The sequence below is a fragment of the Lontra canadensis genome, unplaced genomic scaffold, assembly GCF_010015895.1.
Source record: "Lontra canadensis isolate GAN:19392208 unplaced genomic scaffold, GSC_riverotter_1.0 scaffold71, whole genome shotgun sequence".
Lineage (NCBI taxonomy): Eukaryota > Metazoa > Chordata > Mammalia > Carnivora > Mustelidae > Lontra > Lontra canadensis.
Genome location: NW_022631065.1, coordinates 2,149,607 through 2,171,316, shown reverse-complemented (window position 1 = coordinate 2,171,316; position 21,710 = coordinate 2,149,607).

Here is a 21,710-nt window from a genome sequence, read left to right as displayed (position 1 = left end):
TGAATACTGATACCCTTGGGAGAATTATAGTGAATTGCTGGTTTGTACCCATTCCCTCCTTTCTGACAATTCAGGAACCAATTACTGGTCCAATCCAAATGAGGCTTGCTCTGAAGCTACAATGAGAAGATTTTTTCTTTTAAGATTTTATTTATTTGACAGAGAGAGAGAGAGAGCACAAGCAGGCAAAATGACAGGCAGGGAGAGAGGGAGAAGTAGGTTCCCAGCTGAGCAGAGAGCCTGATGCTAGACTCCATCCCAGAACCCTGGGATCATGACCTGAGCCTAAGGCAGCTGCTTAACTGACTGAGCCACCCAGGTGCCCCAGTTTTTTTAATCCTATGAAAAGCTAAGGATTCCCAGATTTTAAGGCCATATACTATTAATTCAGAGAAGAGCTGAAAATTGTATAAACAAGCTTCCTTGACTATTTCCCCTGCTTTGTCTCTTTTCTAATTAGCCACATATTAGCCATCCTACAAGGCCATGCCAATCACCACTTTCTCTGATTAGCCCTCCTGGATTTCCCAGACAAAGACATTCTCTTTCTCCTCTCAGCTCCTATCTGTACCTCTCTGTTGGTACCTGGACACATGCAGCTCTACTTGGCTAGACTGAAAGGGGAAGGATTCTTATTAATTGAAGCCAGCACATAATTAATGCTCAATAAATGCTTACTGAATTATAGCTGAAACTTCACCTGGCCTCAACTACTCCATCTTGGCTACGCTAAAGTCTCGCCTCTCCCAGGCCCCACCACGGTCTTAATATCCGTGCTACTGGGCATAGACAGAGCCCATGCCTGATGGCTACAAGTTACCATGGTGCAAGACAGCCAAACATCTTCATTTTCCTCCCAGAGCCAGGTTCAGGAGACATTCCTGTTAGGAGTGGGAATGCAAGTGATTCACAGTCGAGGCTACTGATGGGAAGCCGTATGTTATCCAGGCCGATAGCAATGATGAGTCTCAACCAGTAAAAATATTTTAGGTACTGGACTGCTGATGTCAGCGAAATACAGGGACTGTGTTCTGATTCAGTTTAATTCAGCGTGCCTTTCTGTGCAACCAGCGGGGGTCTATCACTGGACGAGGCCAGCAGAAGTGTGACAAGACAGGAGCCAGCCAACTATACAAAAGGCAGAATGAAGGAAATACTAGAGAGAGGGTGTGCGAAGGAGTGGGCATTCTGGGCAGGAGGCTCCTTCACGGAAAAAGAAGCATTTGAAGAACTTGAGGAGTGAGAGTGGAGTGATGCACAGTGATGCCCTGTTCCATGGAGGCAAAGGGAACGGTTTGGTGAAAACAGAAGCCTCACAACTAGCCTAGAAAGGTACTTTGAGTGTTTTATTCCCATAGACAGTTGAGAGCCTTTGTAGATCGTAGAGGCTGAGACAAAGTGATCTGAGGTGTATATGATAGATGTGAAGGATGTTGTGACCGCCATGGACGGTTATCTATCCAACCATCAGCACCACAACCCATCCCTCCTTTCCTGGCACATGGCAGCCCAATTTTTTTTTTTAAGATTTTATTTATTTATTTGACAGAGCACAGGAAAGCACGCAGGGGGGGTGGCAGAGGGAGAAGCAGGCTTCCCGCTGAGCAGGAAGCCTGCCGTGGGGCTCCATCCCAGGACCCTGGGATCATGACCTGAGCTGAAGGCAGACGCCCAACCAACTGGGCCACCCATGTGCCCTATGGCAGCCCAATTTTATTTATATCTGAAGCAGGTGACAAGCTTCAAGGGGCCAGCCCCAGGAGCAAAGTTTGATTAGTATAAACATGAGGCACCTCGAGGTTGAGCATTATAGAAATTTCTGAGGGTGTTTGGTTGCAGTTTGCTATCATAATGATTAGGGAACACTATAGACAGTTCATAAAAAGGGGTCAGGAATAGGGACATCTGGGTGGCTCAGTCGGTTGAGTGTCTGCCTTTGGCTTAGGTCATGATCTCGGGGTCCTGGGATCGAGTCCCACATTGAACTCCTTGCTCAGTGAGGAGCCTGCTTCTCCCTCTGCCTGTAGCTTCCTCTGCTTGTGCTCTGTCTCTCGGTCTTAAATAAAAACTTTTTTTTTTTTTTTTTAAAGAAGAAAGGGGAGGGGGTCAGGAATAGTAGACATCTGGCAAGGCACGGGACAATTCCACACATCAAAGATTTGTGCTGTGCCCTACATGACTTTTTTTTTTCTTTTAAGATTTTATTTATTTATTTAACAGAGAGAGCAGCAGAGGGAGAGGGAGAATACAATATGGCACAGTGATATCCTACAGCTAAAGAAACAGTTTGTACTTGATGCTTGTTTGGACCTACACACAGCCTACCCATGAATCTAGCAGCTTCCAATGAGCACTGATACAATTGCATTGTGTCAACAATTCAGAAGCCAAGAAAAATATTGCAGTCAGTGCCACGAATGCTTGGGAAAGCTCGGAGTTAAAAAACAAAACGAGCATCCCTCAGTTTACATTTACAGGCTAGTTGTATTCCTGGAAAATGCAATGTATACTAAATTGGTGCAGAATTCAGTTTTGCTAGATTCACATAATTATGAGAGCTTTCATCGATACAAATGTGCAGTAATTCATTTCCAAGACCATTTAGACAGAGTTCAAAAGTAGGCAAAACCTATACATGCTGTGAGAAGTTAGGACAGGTAATGACTATCCTAGGCCCTAGGATGTGTTCAATTGGTAAAGGTTCATCAAGCTGTACACTCGTTTTTAAATTTTTTATTTTTTCGAGCTGTATACTTGTGACCTGTGCATTTTTCCATATGCATGTCATACAACAATGAAGAGTCTTTTTAAAAAAGTCACATAGGGGGCACCTGGGTGACTCAGTTGGTTAAGCACTTGCCTCAGGTCAAGATCCCAGGCTCTTGGGATGGAGCCTCACATGGGGCTCCCTGCTCAGCGGGGAGCCTGCTTCTCCCACTCCTCCCTGCTCCTGCTGTCTCTCACTATCTCTGTCACTATCTCTGCCGTCAAATGCTCTACCACTGAGCTATACCCCGTCTGTCACTATCTCTGAAGAAAAAAAAAAAAGAGGAATGCAGAGCCATACAATGGCTTTTCAAGCTCTTCTGGATGTGGCCCTTCCATTCACATTCCATTGACCAAAGCAAATCATAAAGCAAGCCTGACATCATCATGACCTGAGCCGAAGGCAGACGCTTGACGACTGAGCCACCCAGGCCCCCCAGGCCTGACATCAATTGAGTGAGGCACCACGAGTCACATGCTAGCGGGTTGGTATGTATAATTCTGTCACAGGGAAGGCAGGAAATAACTGGGAGTCATGATAATACAATTCACCATATAGATTGAAATGCATATATATAATTTTTTGTAAACTCTCTTTATTTCACCTTTATATTCCAATAAGGGCGTGTATTGATATTGTTTTGAAAGTATGTGTGAGGGTAGATTATATTTAATTTCCACTTTGGGAATGAGGAGTGTTATGAAATATTTGATGCAAAAGGAGATGTTGGTTCTAAATGGTTGGAAATTAGCGGTCTGACCCAATTGTGGTAATTTTATTATTATCCTTACAATGATTGACTTAAGAATAGATATGGGTTGAAGGGCACCTGGGTGGCTTAGTCAGTTGAGTGGCTGCCTTCAGCTCAGGTCACAAGCCCAGGGTCCTGGGATCCAGCCTCACATCAGGCTCCCTGCTCAGTAGGAAGCCTGCTTCTCCCCCTCCCTCTCCCCCTGGTTGTGTTCCCTCTCTTGCTGTGTCTCTCTCTGCCAAATAAATAAATAAAACCTTTAAAAAAAAAAAAAAAGAAAAGAATAGATATGGGTTGCAATTCTGGTCAAGGAGACCCACGAGAAAGCCTGCTGTGGGATTTCTGGGAAGACCAAACTGCTCCTTGAGAAGGACATAAGAAAAAGCATTACAGGCCCTTGTGTGAGGATGTGATGCCCTCTCAAACCATGACAGTTCTCTTGAAGCTGTGAAGGGAAATGCAGCACATAGAGAGTGGCAACATGGAAAAATAAAAAGAATCTGTGTACATAATGAGCTCTTGAGATGCTGAGGTTTCTTGAAAGTGCCTTATCTTCGAATATTTTGTTATGTGAAGTACATGTTTCTTATACTTAAGAAATCTGTATTTAGGGGGCGCCTGCGTGGCTCAGTGGGTTGAGGCCTCTGCCTTCGTCTTGGGTCATGGTCTCAGGGTCCTGGGATCGAGTCCCGCGTTGGGCTCTCTGCTCGACGGGGAGCCTGCTTCCCTTCTTCTCTCTTTCTGCTTGCTTCTCTGCCTACTTGTGATCCCTGTCTGTCAAATAAATAAATAAAATCTTAAAAAAAAAATCTGTATTTAGGTTTCCTGATTTTCATTCAGGAATGTCTACAATGATCTTCTGCAGTGGGAAGTCTGGGTGCAGAGATGCTGGTTGTGAGGATGTCCAGGCAAGAAGTAATGAGGACCAAAGTTAGGGGAAGGCCGGTTCATCCACGGTGGGATGCTGGTCAGTGTTTACCCACCAGCTGTCAGTCATGGTGGAGGTAGGTAAGAGCTGATTCATAGCATTTGCTGATTTCTGTGGTGTAATTATTGTGAATTTTAAGCTGTCAAGAGTTTAACCATCAACTTGCTGCCTTCTGAAAATGGGGCTCCTGGGCAGCTCAGTCATTAAGCGTCTGCCTTCGGCTATGGTCCCTTACCAGCAGGAAGCCTGCCTCTCCTTCTTGCATTCCCCTTGTTTGTGTTCCCTCTCTCACTCTCTCTCTCTCCCTCTGTCAGATAAATAAGTAAAAAATCTTAAAAAAAAAAAAGTAACAATTGGATCTTTGCAGAAGGAGAACGAGCAAGACTTCAGATGATGGGGGCAATTACAGAAGTTGTACTCTGACAGACAAACAGAAACTTTTACTTGTCTGTGTGACTTTATTTGTGTGTCTCAGGTTCTAGAGAGGAACTCAATAAGCAGGGTACTTCCCAGAAAGCACCCTGGAAGACACCATACTGCTTTGGAGAGAGATTCTACAGTCCCCGAGTCAGGATCATAAATTGGTTTTATGGCCAACACATTGTATAGAGAGACAATAAAATGAGGCCGTGATGAAGTGGGTGTCTCTGGCGCTGAGCCCAGGGAAGGGCAAGGTGATTCTGCAAGTCATCACAGACTAAACCTGGGAAGCTGCCACTGGTGGGAGGCTGGATGGAAGCTCGTGGTGGAAAAAAGCAGCAGGGCCGGCCAGAATCAACACACTAGGTAGGGACAGCTACAGTGGAAAAGCTCTCGCTGTTCAATGAACTGTTGCTTTCTCTACTTAGTCAACCACAATTTATTAAGCATCTGCTAAGTACTGGGTCCCCGGCTAGGTAGTCGCTCAGGATAAACAAAGTCGATTCTCCTGGACCTCATTTGTTCACAAGTAAGATAGGCAGGTACCCTGGATTAATGACAAAATATAGGATCATGGGATACTGTATTCTGATTAAAAACTAAACGGGTACCAAGCTTAATTCTTATCTCTCCAGTGAAATTCAGAAGACTGAGCCCTTAAGATGCAGAGATGGGGGGCGCCTGGGTGGCTCAGTGGGTTAAGCCGCTGCCTTCGGCTCGGGTCATGATCTCAGGGTCCTGGGATCGAGCCCCGCATCGGGCTCCTTGCTCAGTGGGGAGCCTGCTTCTCTCTCTGCCTCTGCCTGCCTCTCTGCCTGCTTGTGCTCTCTCTCTCTCTCTGTCAAATAAATAAATAAAATCTTAAAAAAAAAAAAAGATGCAGAGATGGCCCTGTTGACTCAGTTCTGGCAGTTTTCAGCATTTATTCTGAATGTCCGTGGCATTCACGTCATCTCTGTAATGTTCTATTGATGTGTTTCATAGAAGTCAGTAAGATCAGAGGACTCAGCTATTAATTAGAAGATTAAAAACAAAAACAAAAACCTATTGGCCCCGTGAATGCTATCTACATTTGTCAAGCACCCACCTCACAGCTAAGAATTTTTCTACATTGTGGAGAAATCCTATTCTCTAGGAAGGCAATTCTGCCCAAAAAAAGCTCCCACTCTTGCATCATCGCAGACCTAAGATCTTCATCAGAGACATCAGTAGCTAAAAAGAACCTGTTCTTTGAGTCACTGTTTTTGTCCAAATGTTACCTCATGCCAAACTGTCCCTTACTTTGTTTCCTGCTACTCAGATGCCAGGTTATTTGATCTGGCTTGTTCTTAGGGGGAAGAAAAATCAGTAGAGTACAGAATCCTACCATGTGGATTCTTTGGTTCTTTTATTTAAAAATTTATATCCAACCTGTTGTAAGCAAAAAAAGGATTTATTTACCCATGTAAGCGAGAGATCCAGGGAGTAGGTTTTGCTTGGGGGGTGGCTGATGGAGATAGTCAGATGATGTCACAGGGACCTGGTTTCTCTCTCTCCACCTTTCAGTTCCGCATTCTCCTTCTTGGGCTGGCCTCCCTACTCATGGTGACAAGACAGCTGCTATGGCTCGAAGACTACCTTCTCCCGGGGTGTGAGAACAGCAGAGAAGAGAGAATCTCTCTTCATCCCCTTCAAACACAAGCCTGGACCTAAGTTTCACCTGCCAGAATTAGGTCAGGTGCCCCTCCCTGACCCAATCACACTGGCCAGGACACAGTTTGGTTTAAACCTAGGTCATATGCTATGCCTGTTGTTAGAGGATGGGCGGGCCTCACTAGAATCATAGGAACATCAAGTAGAGATGGAGTAGATGTCTTTATTTTTCTTAACGAAGTATAATTGACATATGATATATTAGTTTCAAGTGTACAACATAATTATTTGATATTTGCACACACTGTGAAATGATCACCACAATCAGCCTTGTTACCATCTGTCACCGTACAAAGTTGCAAAATTCGAGTGGATTTGTAAATGAAAATTAAGGACTGCTATTAAGAACACGGTAAATGGATATTAAGCACCCAGACTCATCATTATTCACCACAGTCATGTACTAAACTGGCCTATAAAGGCCTCATGTTAACCTCTTAGCTTCTGAAGACTACATGAGCCTTACCTTGGTGTAGATGAACTTGAACTGGTAGAGAACACCTAACTTCTTTGTCATCATGGCCCTTGTTCCCAATGTTCTTACCAAAAAAATCAGGGCTGGGGAAAGGGCTCTGAGATTAAACACACACACACACACACACACACACACACACACCACCTATCTATATATGTGTGTGTACATACAGAAAGAGAAGACATTTTTAAGGAACTGGCTCACACAACTGTAGGGGCTAGCAAGACCAATATCTGTACAGCAGATCAGCAGGCTAGAAACTCAGCAGTTCTCCTAGGTTACAATCTTAAGACAGAATTCCTTCCAATCCAGGAAACCTCACTTTTTGCTTTTAAGGCTCTTCAACTGATTAGGTGAGGTCCACCCATTTAACAGAGGGTAATCCCTTTTATTTCAAGTCAGGTGATTGTAAATGCTAATCGCATACCAAATACCTCCACAGCAAGACTGTGTTTGACAGATAACTGGGCATCATGCTCTAGCCAAGGTGACATATAAAATTAACCAGCACAGAAAGGGGCACCTGGGTGGGTCAGTCAGTTAAGTGGCTGCCTTCAGCTCAGGTCACGATCCCGGGATCCTGGGATTGAGTCCCGAATTGGGCTCTTTGCTCGGCGGGGAGCCTGCTCCCTCCGCCTGCCACTCCTCCTGCTTGGTCTCTCTAGCTCTCTCTTTCTCTGACAAGTAAATGAAATCTTAAAAAAAATTAAGCAGCACAGTGCCTTTGAGGATGATAGGCACCGGATTCCAGGAGGCCTTGTCTCCAGGGAGGAACCCAGAATGCAGAAGTCAGGTTCTCACCCTGACCTGAGGCCAGGAAATGACCCTAAAGATAGAAAGTATATGAGGGATAGCGGAGCAGAAAGCTGGGAGGAGCCTCAGTTCTGAGCCTCAACTTCAGAGCCTCTGTGTCAGGTGTGGGTTGCCTACTTCCAGACTTCTGCATGAGGAAGACGAAAAAACTTCTGTGATATTCAAGTCACTGAATTTTAGGGAGTTTCTGTTACGAGCAACAAAGAAAACACCTTGTTTGAGAAAACAAAGGACTAAACAAGGAAACATTGTTTTATTTATTTTTAAAGATTTATTTATTTGAGAGCAAGAAAGAGAGAGAACACAAGCAGTGAGGAGGGGCTGAGGGAGAGGGAGAAGCAGACACTCCCTTGAGCAGCGAACCCGATGCAGGGCTCCATCCCAGGACCCTGGGATCATAACCTGAGCATCTGCTCAACCAACTGAGCCACACAGGCACCCCATGGAATGAGAGAAATAAGACTAGAGAGTTGTTTTGTTGTTGTTGTTTTTAATATAAATATAAATGTTATTTAAAAAAAATCTTTGTTGCAGTGTGGGAAGGGAAGGGAGCACCTGGGTGGCTCAGTTGGTTAAGCATCCACCTTCTTGGATGGGTGCGGGCTCCCTGCTCAGCAGGAAGCCTGCTTCTCCCTCTTCCTCTGCCCCTCCCCCAGCTGACGCTCTTTCTCTTGCTCTCTATCTCAAACAAATACTTTTTTTTTTAAGATTATATTTATTTATTTGACAGAGAGACACAGCGAGAGAGGGAATGCAAGCAGGGGGAGTGAGAGAGAGAGAAGCAGGCTTCCCGCAGGGCAGGGAGCGTGATGTGCGGCTTGATCCCAGGACCCTCGCATCATGACCTGAGCTGAAGGCAGACACTTAACGACTGAGTCACCCAGGTACCCCAAATAAATACATTTTTTTTAAAATCTTAAAAAAAAAAAAATCCTTGCAAAGGGGCACCTAAGTGGCTCAGTTGGTTAAGTGCCAAACTCTTGGTTTCAGGTCAGGTAGGGATCTCAGGGTCATGAGATGGAGCCCCACCCCGGGTGGAGTCAGCTTGAGATCCCCCCCCCACCTCTGCTGCTCCCACCAGCTCATACTTCTCTCTCTCTCTCTCTCTCTCTCTCTCAGATAAAATCTTTTTAAAAAATCCTTGTGGAGGACTCTTAGTCAAAACTATTTTCAATCTTTTTTCAAGAATGGTACATCAGTTTTCAGAAAGGCAAACTTAGGGTGTTAATATCAAACAAAGTAAAATTCAAGTTGGAAAACAATAAACAAAGAGTGTTGTTTAATATTGGCAATCACTATTTTAAAACATCCACAAGCTTTTATGCACCGAATAACATCATGGGCGCACACACACACACACACACACACTTCGCACATCATTATAACTTAGTAGAGTGCCAGGCCCAGATGGTTTCACAGATGATTTCTTTCAAAGCTGCAAGAAAGCAATAACTTCAACACCTCAAAATTTGTTTCAGTAGCTAGAAAAGGACATATGTCTACCAATACATTTTGCAAAGCCAAAAAGAGTCTGAAAACAAAATCTCCTATGAATATTGTTGTAAAATTCTAAATAAAATACATACTAGCAAATTTAATCAGGAAGTACATTAAAATAGTACCACACAATGCTGCTAATTGAAGTGTATTACAACAATGCCAGGATATTTCAGTACCAGGAAATCTATTGTGATAATTCAGCTCATTAACTGGCAAAAAGAAAAAAAGTGTATTTATCTTGCTATGAGCCCCAAAATCTGCTTTTATGAATTTGAACAGTTATATCTGATTTCCTAAAGTTCTTAATAAACTAATACTAGGTGAATTACTTCTTAAAAGAATATAAAACTACCTGGTTCATACTAACAGCCAACACATTATTTAACAGTGAAACAGAGCAATTCTCACTACAATCTTCATCAACCTCATAAATAAAATAAACACCTATAATATCTTCATGTCAATGCAGTTAAGACATCTCTAGAAAATACTCTGCTTTATTAAATTGCAAAAGCAGCATCCTTACTAGGCACAAAGCTGATCTGTAGCTGCCTCCCTCATTCCCCAGCCCATAGGCCACACACTTCCAACTAGATTGCTGCCCCAGCCCCTTTAAAACAAAACAAAACAAACAAAAAACCCCACAATTATCTAGAGGCCCTAGTAAGGATAGAAATAAGACAGATGAATAGTCTTTGGTCCAACACTGTTCCTATCACTAAGGCTTAGCTCCTCCTGGAGGAGCTTACCCCTCTTCTGCACACGGGCTTAGGGTGCTGAGGGGGCTCTTTCCAGAAACTCTCCTGGACTCTGGGCCACCGGAACCCCAGGCCAAGTCCATGGCCTCCCCAAGTCAGCTGGGGCACGGGCTGATCCCAGGCAGGGCCAGGCAAGTGGGATGCATTGGGCTGTTATTCACAGCGCAAGCCTCACGAGAGGGTCTGATGAGTCAACTAGCAACTTCTTGAGCCAACACCACCCATATGGGAAGGTGATCAGGATCAGCTGCGGGGCAGAATGGGGTAGAAATGCACCTCAAGCCGGCCACTACTGGACTCGGGAGCTCCGGAGGCCATGGAACAAAGAGAAGCTGTGATGCAAGAGTGCCAGAAACGTGTGCGTAGTCCCCAACCGCTTGTGATTGCGGAGTCCCCAGAAGAATAGACGGGCGCCATCTGGTGGCTCTCCGTGAAGGTGTCCACAGAGTGGCGTGACCCCCGTAACTTAAATCACGCAGAGTCCCAGCTCCTCGCCCCGCGGCGGCGTTGCCTCGCTCCCCGAACACCAGGGGCGCCATTCTCGCCGAATCCAAAGTGAAGTCGCCCGATGGCGTGAAGCGGTTCTGTGGTCCTGATGGTGCGGGCGTTGGAGGTACCCACAACACGGCGGAGGAGAGGGCCACACCTGAGCTGGTTCTTGAATGAGGTGAGGAAGGGGAGAAAGGCCCTTCGGGACGAAGGGCTTATGCCCTGGACGCAGTTTGTAGAAGGGCTTGGTACAGAGCAAAAGTGCCTGGGGGCAGATGGGACATGGGGAGGAAAAGAAGGATGGGAATAGCTGGGAAGGGTCCCCAGAGCCATGGCAGGGAGTGTGGAGTCTATCCCGGGTCAGGCAGTTTAGATCTAAGTAGCGGGCAGGTGGGCATTATTAAGCCCGCTCTGTATTTTAAGAAAATTTGGAAAAAAAAAAAAAAAAAAAGAAAGAAAGAAAGAAAGAAAATTGGAATTGGAATGCCATCAGGAGGAGCTTGTGCTCTCAGCTGGCCGCACCACTCCCCAGCTTCACCCATATACACAGCTCCCCCGGCCCCCGAAGCATGTGGGTTTCTGACCCTGTAAGGGCCTAGGGTGCTGCTTCTGCATAGCACAGCCAGGAACTTACCGAGCGGAGACATGCCAGCCAGTGGCAGGAGCGGGAGTCTTCCAGTCCTCCCCGTTGGATGGTGTGGGGTGAGGTGCTCCCCCCATAACCATCGTCACTACATGATGACATGAGAGGTCCAGGCTCTCCAGGAAAGGCTGCCGCCCTGGCCCAGAGACACCAGGGGCACAGAGTCCTGCAGTCCTGGTTTCCTGTCCTTGCTTCAGATCAACACCGGCTGGTCCCCTCTGGGTTAAGGAATGCCTGGGTGGCCCAGTTGGTTAAGGGTCTGCCTTGGGTCATGATCTCAGGGTCCTGGGATCGAACCCTGCATCTGACTCCCTGCTCAGTGGGGAGCCTGCTTCTCCCTCTGCTGGCAGCTTTCCCTGCTTGTGCACCCTTGCTCTTCCATATGTCAATCTTAAAAATAAATAAATAAATAAATAAATAAATAAAATAAAAATTGCCTCTTCCTCCCTGGCTCAGGATTTCATTCTCTTTGACTCTGTCTCCTCTCAGGAAAGCACTGGATGTTTTAGAGGTATACGAGACCTCCCCCATGCAGGCACTCAAACCACCAGGCTGCAGGCAGCCATAAGCAGGTTCCAGGTGCCAAAGACCAGAGACCTTAGAAGGGGGAAAGCGTGCCATCTGGTGGCCATTTATGCAACACAGGGAACTAGAACCCATAGCATTTTGTTCTCTGTCTCATGATCTTGAGCATCAAAGAAAAAAGCCAGAGAGTGGTGGAATACCTACCACATCAGACCAGAAACAACAAATTCAAAACATTCCCACATTCCCGCCTGGGGCGCCTGGGTCACTCAGTAAATTAAGCAACTGCTCTTGGCTCGGTTCATGATCCTAGGGTCCTGAGATTGGGCCCCCTGCTCAGTGGGGAGCCTGCTTCTCCCTCTCCCTCTGTCATCTACCCCACATACACTCATGCTCTTTCTCTCTCAAATAAATAAAATCTTTAAAAACAAAATAAAACATTCCCTCTTCTGCCGGAGCTGACCTCCCCTCTCTTCCCCAGTCACACCCCCCCTCAGGTTATTTCTCTGTCTGAATACCCTTCCCTCCCTCCCAGCAGGCTGCTGCTCTTCCTTGGAGACCAGGCTCAAAGGGGATCCCTTCCATGTTCCAGCGTAGCTAATGCCTTCCTCCCATGCTCTCCCAAACCTAGCCAAACCAGTCCTGCACTCATGGCTGTGAGGGGTCACGCCTTGGCTCTGGCACTGTCTCCCACACCGATGGTGTGTGTGTGTTCCTTGAGGAGTGCTGAGCAGCTTCTCGTCCCGTCCTTTGGTATCAGAGTGAGTCCTGTGGGTCAGATGCCCCAGAGGCACTCAGAGAAATGAGACCCCAAGTCCTCCTTTGTGTCCCCTTTTGATTTGACCACTGGGGGGACAGAAGGGGCCCAAGAATGCTGAGATTTGGCCTTGAGCTTCAGTCCTACAGACTCAGCGGTGGCAGGGTGTTTAAGGACAGTCTCTGAGTTCCCAATCACGAAGCTTCCTCCTGCTTTGACTCCACTTCAGAATTAAGTGTGGGCTCTGGGGAGGCCTCTTATCTTCCAGGGTGCTGCCCTTCCACCTCCTCCTTGTGCCTGAAAAGAGGGTGTCAGTGAAGCCTGCAAGGCTTCAGCTGGGTCTCCTGTGCGTCTCTTCTCCTCCTTCCCAAAGCTGCCTTTCCACTCACACTCACACACTTGTATTGGGCACCTCTCAACACGAGCCTGATTTGAGTGGTTACAGTGTTGTGTGTATCCCAAACACAGGCACATGAGTCCTCTGTATTGCCTTTCTGGCTGAGCACCCCTAGGAGACAGACAGCAGGCAGGTCTGAAGACCTTTTGGGCCAAGGACAGGACCTGTGACCTTCCCCCATGCTGCTTGCAAGACAAGATGCCACAAGGCTCAGATATTTTCTTTAATTAATTGTAATATTTGGAATGGAATATTTGTGTTTGCTGATCCTTGCCATGGTCTCCCTGGCTGATGGTTTTGTCCCTTCTGAGAGAATTTGTCATTTACAGGCCTGCCCTTCATCTTAACAAGAAATGTTAAAAGAAGTTCTTTAGTGAGAAGGAAAATTATATGGATCAGAAAATCAGATCTACATAAAGAAGAGTATTAGAGAAGAAATAAACGAAGGTGAAATAAAGTTTTTTTTTTTCTTATTCCTAATTGTTCTAAGATTCTTGTTCAAAGTTATAATCACAGCCATGTATTTGGTAATATTTGTGATACATGTGAACTGGTAGAGAGTGACTTAAAAGTACGCTTCAATGCATTCTAGCAAACTCTAACAAACTATAGGGTAACCACTCAAAAGAGTTTTTTCAAGAGATATAACTGAGGGGCACCTGGGTGGCTCCGTTGGTTAAGCCTCTGCCTTCGGCTCGGGTCATGGTCTCAGGGTCCTGGGATCGAGCCCCACATCGGGCTCTCTGCTCAGCAGGGAGCCTGCTTCCCCCTCTCTCTCTGCCTACATCTCTGCCTACTTGTGATCTCTGTCTGTCAAATAAATAAAATCTTAAAAAAAAAAAAGAAATGTAACTGATATGCTAAAAGGAGAAAAAAGTTTTTTAAATACTCAAAACCAAAAAAGGCAGAAAAAGCAGGGAAGATACGAAGAAAAGAAAAGCAGGGACTACTTGTGCATGGATGTTCTTAGCAGCATTGTTTATGCACAGTCACCAAAGCTGGAAACAACCTCTACCACACAACAAAGGTCCACAGATAGACAACTAGAGAAACAAAATGTGTATATCATTGTAATGGATTATTATTCAGCCTTAGAAAGGAATTAAATTCTGATGCATACAACAATATGGATGACACTTAAAAATGTTATATTAAGTGAACCAGACACAAAATATGAATATCATGATTCCATTTCTTTTTTTAAAAAAGATCTTTTATTTATCTGAAGAGAGAAAGCATGAGCAGGAGAAAGGGTCAGAGAGAGAAGGAGAAGCAGACTCTCCACTGAGCAGGGAGCCCCATGAGGGACTCAATCCCAGGACCCTGAGATCATGACCTGACCTGAAGGCAGCCACCTAATGGACTTAGCCACCCAGGAGCCCCTCAAAATTCCATTTCTATAAGGTGCCTAGAGTAGGCAAATGCATAGAGACAAAAAGTAGAATAGAGCCTCCCTAGGGCAAGGGTAAGGGGGGATGGGGAATTACTGTTTAATGGGTACAGATTTTCTGTTTGGAATTGTGAAAAGTTCTGGAAATAGAGAGTGGTGATGGTTATATGGCATGGAGAGTTTACTTAATGCCACTGAACTGTACCATAAAAATTGTTAAAAAAAATGGATGGCTTTCAGTTAAGCATCCGACTCTTAATTGAAGCTCAGGTCATGATCTCAGAGTTGTGGGATCTAACTTAGCATCAGGCTCTGCATTCAGAGTCTGCTTGTCCCCCTCCATCTGTTCCTTTCCACCCCCAACTCTAAACTAACTAAATAAAATCTTTTAAAAAATGGTTAAAATGGTAAATTTTATGTTAAGCATACTTTACCACAATAAAAAAAAATAAATAACAAGTGTCATGAATGAAAATGTTACAAATAAGGTAGTTACTCACCTAACTCAATCAATAATCAATGTAAATGTGAATGGCCTAAATACACCAGCTAAAAAACAGAAACGGTCACAGTGGTTTAAAGAGACCCAGTTATATGCTGTGAACAAGAAATCCACTTTAAATAGGAAGACACAGACAGATGAAAAGTAAAAGGATGGAGGAACTCCTTTCTACTTGCTAGATGGGATGCTGCCCATCTAGCTCAACTCATGAATTATTTAATAAAGCTGATTAGATCATCAAAAAAAAAGTGGAAGGATGGAGAAAGACAAACCACATGAACACTACAGAAAAGGAAGCTGGAATTGCTATATTAATTTTAGACAAAGCAGAGTTCAGAGCAGGAAAATATCAGAGATAAAGAGGTCAGTTCTCCAAGTGGATGTAACAATCCTTAAGCTGTAGGCACGCAACAACAGAGAATTAAAATACAGGAGACAAAAACTGATGGAACTGCGCTGAGAAAACTCCACTGGTGTAGACCTCAGCCCTCTCTCTCAGTGACGGACAGATCCATCAGGCAGGAAATCGTAAGGATATACCTAAACCAAACAGCACCATCAATCAGCTGGATCTAATTGACATTTATAGAGCACTTGATCCAACAACAGCAGACTATACATTCTTCTCGAATTCACAAGTAGCATTCACCAAGACAGACCATCTCTGGGCCCTAAAACACACTTTAACTGATTTAAAAGAATAGAAACCATACCAAGGTTGCTCTCAGACCAAATGAAATGAAACTAGAAATCAATGCAGAAAAGTAACTGTAAATCCCCAAATATTTGGATACATTAGTATATATTATAACCATTATATGGATATATCAATATAAGAATATATTAAACAGGGATACCTGGGTAGCTCAGTTGGTTAAGTGTCTGCCTTCAGCTCAGGCCATGATCTCAGGATCCTGGGATTGAGCCCTGCTTCCTGCTTCCTGCTCAGCGGGGAGCCTGCTTCTCCCTCTGCCCCTCTTCCTGCTCCTGCTCATGGTCTCTCCATCTCTCTCTCTCAAAAAATAAATAACTAAAATCTCTTAAGAAAAGAATTTATGGGCCTGCCTGAGTGGCTCAGTGGGTTAAAGCCTCTGCCTTCAGCTCAGGTCATGGTCCTGGGGTCCTGGGGTCCTGGGGTTCTGGGATCAAGCATCAGGCTCTCTGCTCGGCAGGGAGCTTGCTTCCCCCCCCCCCCCCCCCACCTTTCTGCCTACTTGTGATCTCTGTCAAGTAAATAAATAAAATCTTTAAAGAAAAAGAAAATTTATGAAGCACTTCACAAATAGGGGTTAAAGAAGTTTCAAAATAAGTCTTAAAATTGTAAAATATTTTTAACTCAATGACATTGCAGTTTATCAAAATTTGCGAGCTGCTCTGAGAACAATAACGGGAAATTTATTTAAAAAAAATAAAGGGAAATTTATAGCACTGAACCATACCCAGTACTGATACTTGCTGCACCATAGATGAGCTCTGAAAAGATGCTAAATGAAAAAACAGGCACAAAGTCCATATACTGCATGATTCCATTCATACGAAATGATCATCACACACAAATCCGAGGAGACAAAGTAGATTAGTGGCTGCCTGAGGCTCGGGAACATTTGTCCTGGGGAGTTCATTTGGAGTAGCTGCCAAGTGGGTTTCTTTTTGGAGTGATGAAAGTATTCTAAAATTGGGGGTGGAGCACCTGGTTGTCCCAGTTAGTAGGGAGTGTGGTGCCTGATCTTGAGGTTGTGAGTCTGAGTCTTGAGGTTGTGTGTGTAGAAAGTACTTAGAAATGAAATCTTAAAAAATAAATTAATTAAATTAAATTAGATTGGGAGTGCCTAGCTGGTTCTGTCAGTAGGGCATGCGACACTTGATCTTAGGGTTGTGAGTTTGAGCTCCATGTTAGGCATAGAGATGACTAAAAAAAGAAAAGAAAAAGGAAACAACCAAAAAAAAATGTTCTAAAATTGATTGCGGTGATGGTTGCACAGCTCTGAATATACTAAAAGCCATGAATTGTACAAGCTAAATGAGTGAATTATACAGTATGTGAATTCTGTCTCAATGCAGCTGTTAACCAAAAACAGTAACTAGGAAAGAAAAATCTCTCCGTGATCTAAAAGGCATAAGCAATTAAAATGATTTTGAAATGCTAGATGCTAGAAACACAGATTAAATAGTAAAAACAACCAGGGATGCCTGGGTGGCTCAGTCGGTTAAGTGTCTTGCCTTCGGCTCAGGTCATGATCCCAGGGTCTTGGGATAGAGTCCCCGAGTTGGGCTCGCTGTTCATCAGGGTGTCTGCTTCTCCCTCTGCCTGCTCCTCTCTCTCTCTCTCTCTCTCTCTCTGTCTCTCGGACAAATAAATAAAATATTTTAAAAAATAACCAAAATAAATAATAAATAAATAAAAACAAATAAATAAAATCTTTTAAAAACAACCAAAACAAATATTAAAACCATTCAAATCCAGTTGGTTCCATGAGATAGGAGGGAGTTTTTCTGGTACAAGATTGCCATATTCTGAATGTATGTGTCCCCCAGAATTTATAGGTTGGAATCCTACCCACCCCCAATATGATAGCATTAGCAGTGAATGGGGGCTCATGAATAGGATGAGTGCCTTATAAGAGACACTCACGGTGTCTTCCTCCCTGTAAGACACAGAAGGAGGACTGCTGTCTAGGGACGGAGAAGCAGTCCCTCACCAGGTGATGACCCTGTCTGCTCCATGAATTTGGACTTCCCAGTCTCCAGCATGGTGGGAGAGAAATTTCTGTTTTTTATAAGCTATGGTATTTTGTCTGTGGTATTTTGTATTATGGTATTTTGTTATAGCAGCCCAATGGACTAAGACAAATGTCACGTATCATGGAACCAACCTAAGGCAGTCCCAACACCCTGAAGGCTTCCAACCAGGGGGGAAGAGGAGAGAAACGGCAGAGGCAGCCTTTTTCCTGGAGAAGAGTCTGTGCACAGGACGCCTACCCGGGATCAGGACGCTCATCATGTTTTGTTTGTTTGTTTGTTTGTTTGTTTGTTTTAATGAAGGCTTATTTTATTGATTTACTTATTTTTAAGATTCTATTTATTTGACAGAGATCATAAGTAGGCAGAGAGGCAGGCAGAGAGAGAGGTGGGGAGGCAGCCTCCCCGCTGAGCAGAGAGCCTGATGCGGGGCTCCATCCCAGGACCCTGGCATCATGACCTGAGCGGAAGGCAGAGGCTTTAACCCACTGAGCCACCCAGGCGCCCCGCCCCCGCCCACTCATCATATTTTAAAGACGCGCGGAACTTCACATCAGAATCTCCTGTGCCTTCCCGCCTCAAAAAAACAACAAAAACGACAAAAAAAAAAAAAAAGGCAAAACAAAGAACCCCCAAACCGCAAAATCCCGTGTACTAAGGTGAGCTGGAGCAGAACAGCGGCTGCCTCCTTTATAAAAGGCCCGGGTCCTGCCGCTCTTCCAGGACCCCCAGCCCCACCACCGCCTCACTCCTCGGTGGCCCGTCTACCTGGCTTTGCCTGCCCGGGCCCTGAGCAAACTTGTCCCCCACTAAAGATTTCTAAGGGAAATGGGGAGTCTGCTCCTCAGCGTCCTCTTTGGTTTGCAAGAGAAAGAACGAGGGATCCCCTTATGGCTACTTTTCGCCTTTAAAAAATGTTCCGCAGTTGTGGGCTACATTTGAAATACGAATCGTCCAAGAAAAGGCCCGGTGGGGAGGGAGAGGCGGACGGCAGAAACCCCTCCCTGGACGGAAAGCAAACGGAGATGGAGAAAGTCCGCGGGTGTAGCGGCGGGCGCCTGCGGCCACCTGGGCCCTGACCGGCCGCCGGAGGAGGACATGCGGAGGCTTTCGCAGGCACTTGGTGGGGACCGTTGGCCGTTACCCTTTGGTTTCAGTTTTCAGCACGTGGCTTCGGAGGGGACTTCCCCGGCGGAGCAGGAAGCGCGGAGCCTGACGCGCTGGAGCGTTCGCCGAGCTGCCCGCAGCCAGAGCCCGCCAGGGGACCGGCCGATCGGAGCCTCGGGACCTTCCCCACGCCGAACCCTGAGATTTGTGAAAGCACGTCTCCCGTAGGGCGTGGAAAAGGAAATGAAAGCCAACATTAGGTGGAGCAGCTCTCGGTGGCGCTCAGAGTTCATGCCGAGTCGGGGCGAAGAAAGAAGCCCAAAGATGGCCTTTCTGGGGGAGGAGAAAGGGATCCCCGAGATGAAATCAGCCAGGCCCACCCTGCCCAGAGATACACACTGCCAGCCTGTTTCCTGCCCTCCCCTAGGCATAGAGATGGGTGCTCTCTTCATTTTTCTTTTTCTTTTTCTCTTCTTTTTAAGATTTTATTTATTTATTTGACACAGAGAGAGAGAGAGACCAGGAGCGCAGGCAGTGGCAGCAGCAGGCAGAGGGAGAGGGAGAAGCAGGGTCCCTACTGAGCAGGGAGCCCAACTCAGAGCTTAATCTCAGGACCCTGAGATCATGATCTGAGCCCAAGGCTCAGAACAACTGAGCCACCCAGGCACCCCTGAGGGGTGCTTTCTTTCAAACATAATACAGTAAAAAGTAAAAGGTGGTAAAAATGACACACTGAGGTCTCCCTGCCTCATGCCTCAGACACCCATGTCCTCTCCCCAAAGGAACCATGTGTCTTTTGTGGTTTCCTTCCAGATCTAGTTTGTATATGTACAAGCAAAATACATAATTTTCTTCTTTTTTGTGTACAAAAGGGCGCATATTAGGGCACAGCTCAGACACTTGCTTTTTCACTTCTCAGTATGTCCTTTTTTTAAAGGTTTTATTTATTTGACAGACACAGCAAGAGAGGGAACACAAGCAGGGGGAGTGGGAGAGGTAGCAGCCAGCTTACCGCTGAGCGGGGAGCCCAATGTGGGGCTCGATCCCAGGACCCTGGGATCCCATGACCCAAGCCGAAGGCAGACACTTAACAAATGAGCCACCCAGGTGCCTCTCACTTCTCAGTGTGTCTTGGAGACTATTCCAGATCAGCACCTACTGAGCTGATTTTCTAGTTGCATAGTATTCCTTTGTGTGGTTGTACCATCTATTTTATCAATGTCGAGCCTCAAGGTTATTTCCAATCTTTGTTATTGCCAACAGCGCTGCCGTGAAAAACCTTATACGTATCTAATTCCTTACGTGTGCATGGAAAGGTACACTCCCAGAAGAGAAAATGCTGGAAGTATTTTGCTAGTGGTTACCAGATTCTGCTCCCTACAATTCCTGCCAGCTTTACCCTCCCATTTGCAATACAGAGCAGAGCACCGGGCAGGAAGTGAGGCGATTTCAACCCCACTGTTCTGAGGAGCTGCACAGGGGAAGGCGCCCCAGGGGGGAAAGGGCTGCTCCTTCCTTCCACAACTCTTCCTCTATAGCTTTATTGTTCATAATCATCACATTCAGGACGGTGATTTGTTCAGTCTGTCTCCCCTGCTCAGGCGCGTGAATGCCTCAAGAGCTAAGACTGGGCTTTAATCACTCTTGTACCTCCAGCGCCTGGCCCAGAGTAGGTGATCGATAAATGCTTATCAGACAAATGAACAAATTAATAAACTGGGCTAGTAGGTTCCATGTAGGAAAAAGAATTAGAAACTGCAGGGGCGCCTGGGTGGCTCAGTGGGTTAAAGCCTCTGCCTTCAGCTCAGGTCATGATCCCAGGATCCTGGGATTGAGCCCTACATCGGGCTCTCTGCTTAGCGGGGAGCCTGCTTCCCTTCCTCTCTCTCTGCCTGCCTCTCTGCCTACTTGTGATCTCTGTCAAATAAATAAATAAAATGTTAAAAAAAAAAAGAATTAGAAACTGCAGAATGAGGACTATGGCCCTCATAACCTTAAAAGACTTGATTCTCTGCAACATTTCTGCAGGCATCTGGGTGGGGTGGGGTAGGTTGCCTTTTTGCCTGTATTTCCCTAGGGAGATTAGCAAATCTCGAAAATAAAAAACCTCGCAGGCCTCTAGAGTATCTTGACTCAGCCAGCAGGAGCCAGGAGGCGACTCCACGCTTTGAGCCCGTGTTGTTGACCGTAAGGCCAGAGTCCCAAGTGGTGTCTTTGTGGTACCATATTTTCATGCAATGTGGAAGCATCTCCCGAGAGATGTGGAGTGCCAGGCACGGTGCTGGCTGGCTGAGCTCCACTCTGGTGGGATTTCAGAGTGTTGGACGCCCCCACCCGTAGTGCACATTTGTTGCTTCCTCTACTCCCCAACCCACCCTCCCCCCCCACCACCACCAAGGACCCATCCATTCCTCCTTATCCAGCAGAAGCCCTTGCTGCTGGCCCCAGACTTCAAAGATGGGTTCAGGAGCCAGCAAACAGCCAGGATGGCTTGCTCCCACCTCTCAGGGCTGCTGCCTGCCCTTATAGATGAAAGGCTTGCTCCTTCTGGCTTGACTGGGCTGGGAAAGAATGACCTGGAGCTGCGGCAGCCACTTTTTGCCACCACGCCAGGAGAGCTCGCTGACAACAGAGCCTTGAGCCAGGAAGTGAGACTAAGTCAACAGAGACTGAAATCACAGCCCCGACATGTACATCCAGTCATGGCTAAAGTAAGATCCAGCCCCTGGAATTGTCAGTTATGTGAGTCAATAAGTTCTGTTGTTTGCTGAAACCTGTGCACGCCAGGCTTCCAGTGCAAGGCAAGAAAGAGCCATACCACGTGGCCCCCGCTAAGTATAGGGAACGGAATGCATGAGAAGGGTCATTCCACGGGGCTGCCTGGGCCCTGAGCATCTGGGGTCTGGGTGTCTATAACAGGCCCCTCGCAAAGATTAACTAAGAGAAAGAATTCCTGGAATACGTGGGTGGCACACAGCCATTAAGGAAAGCCAACAAGGGGCATTCTGCACTATACTAAGACACAGCAGATGTGTGGGGCACAGAACAGATCAGACA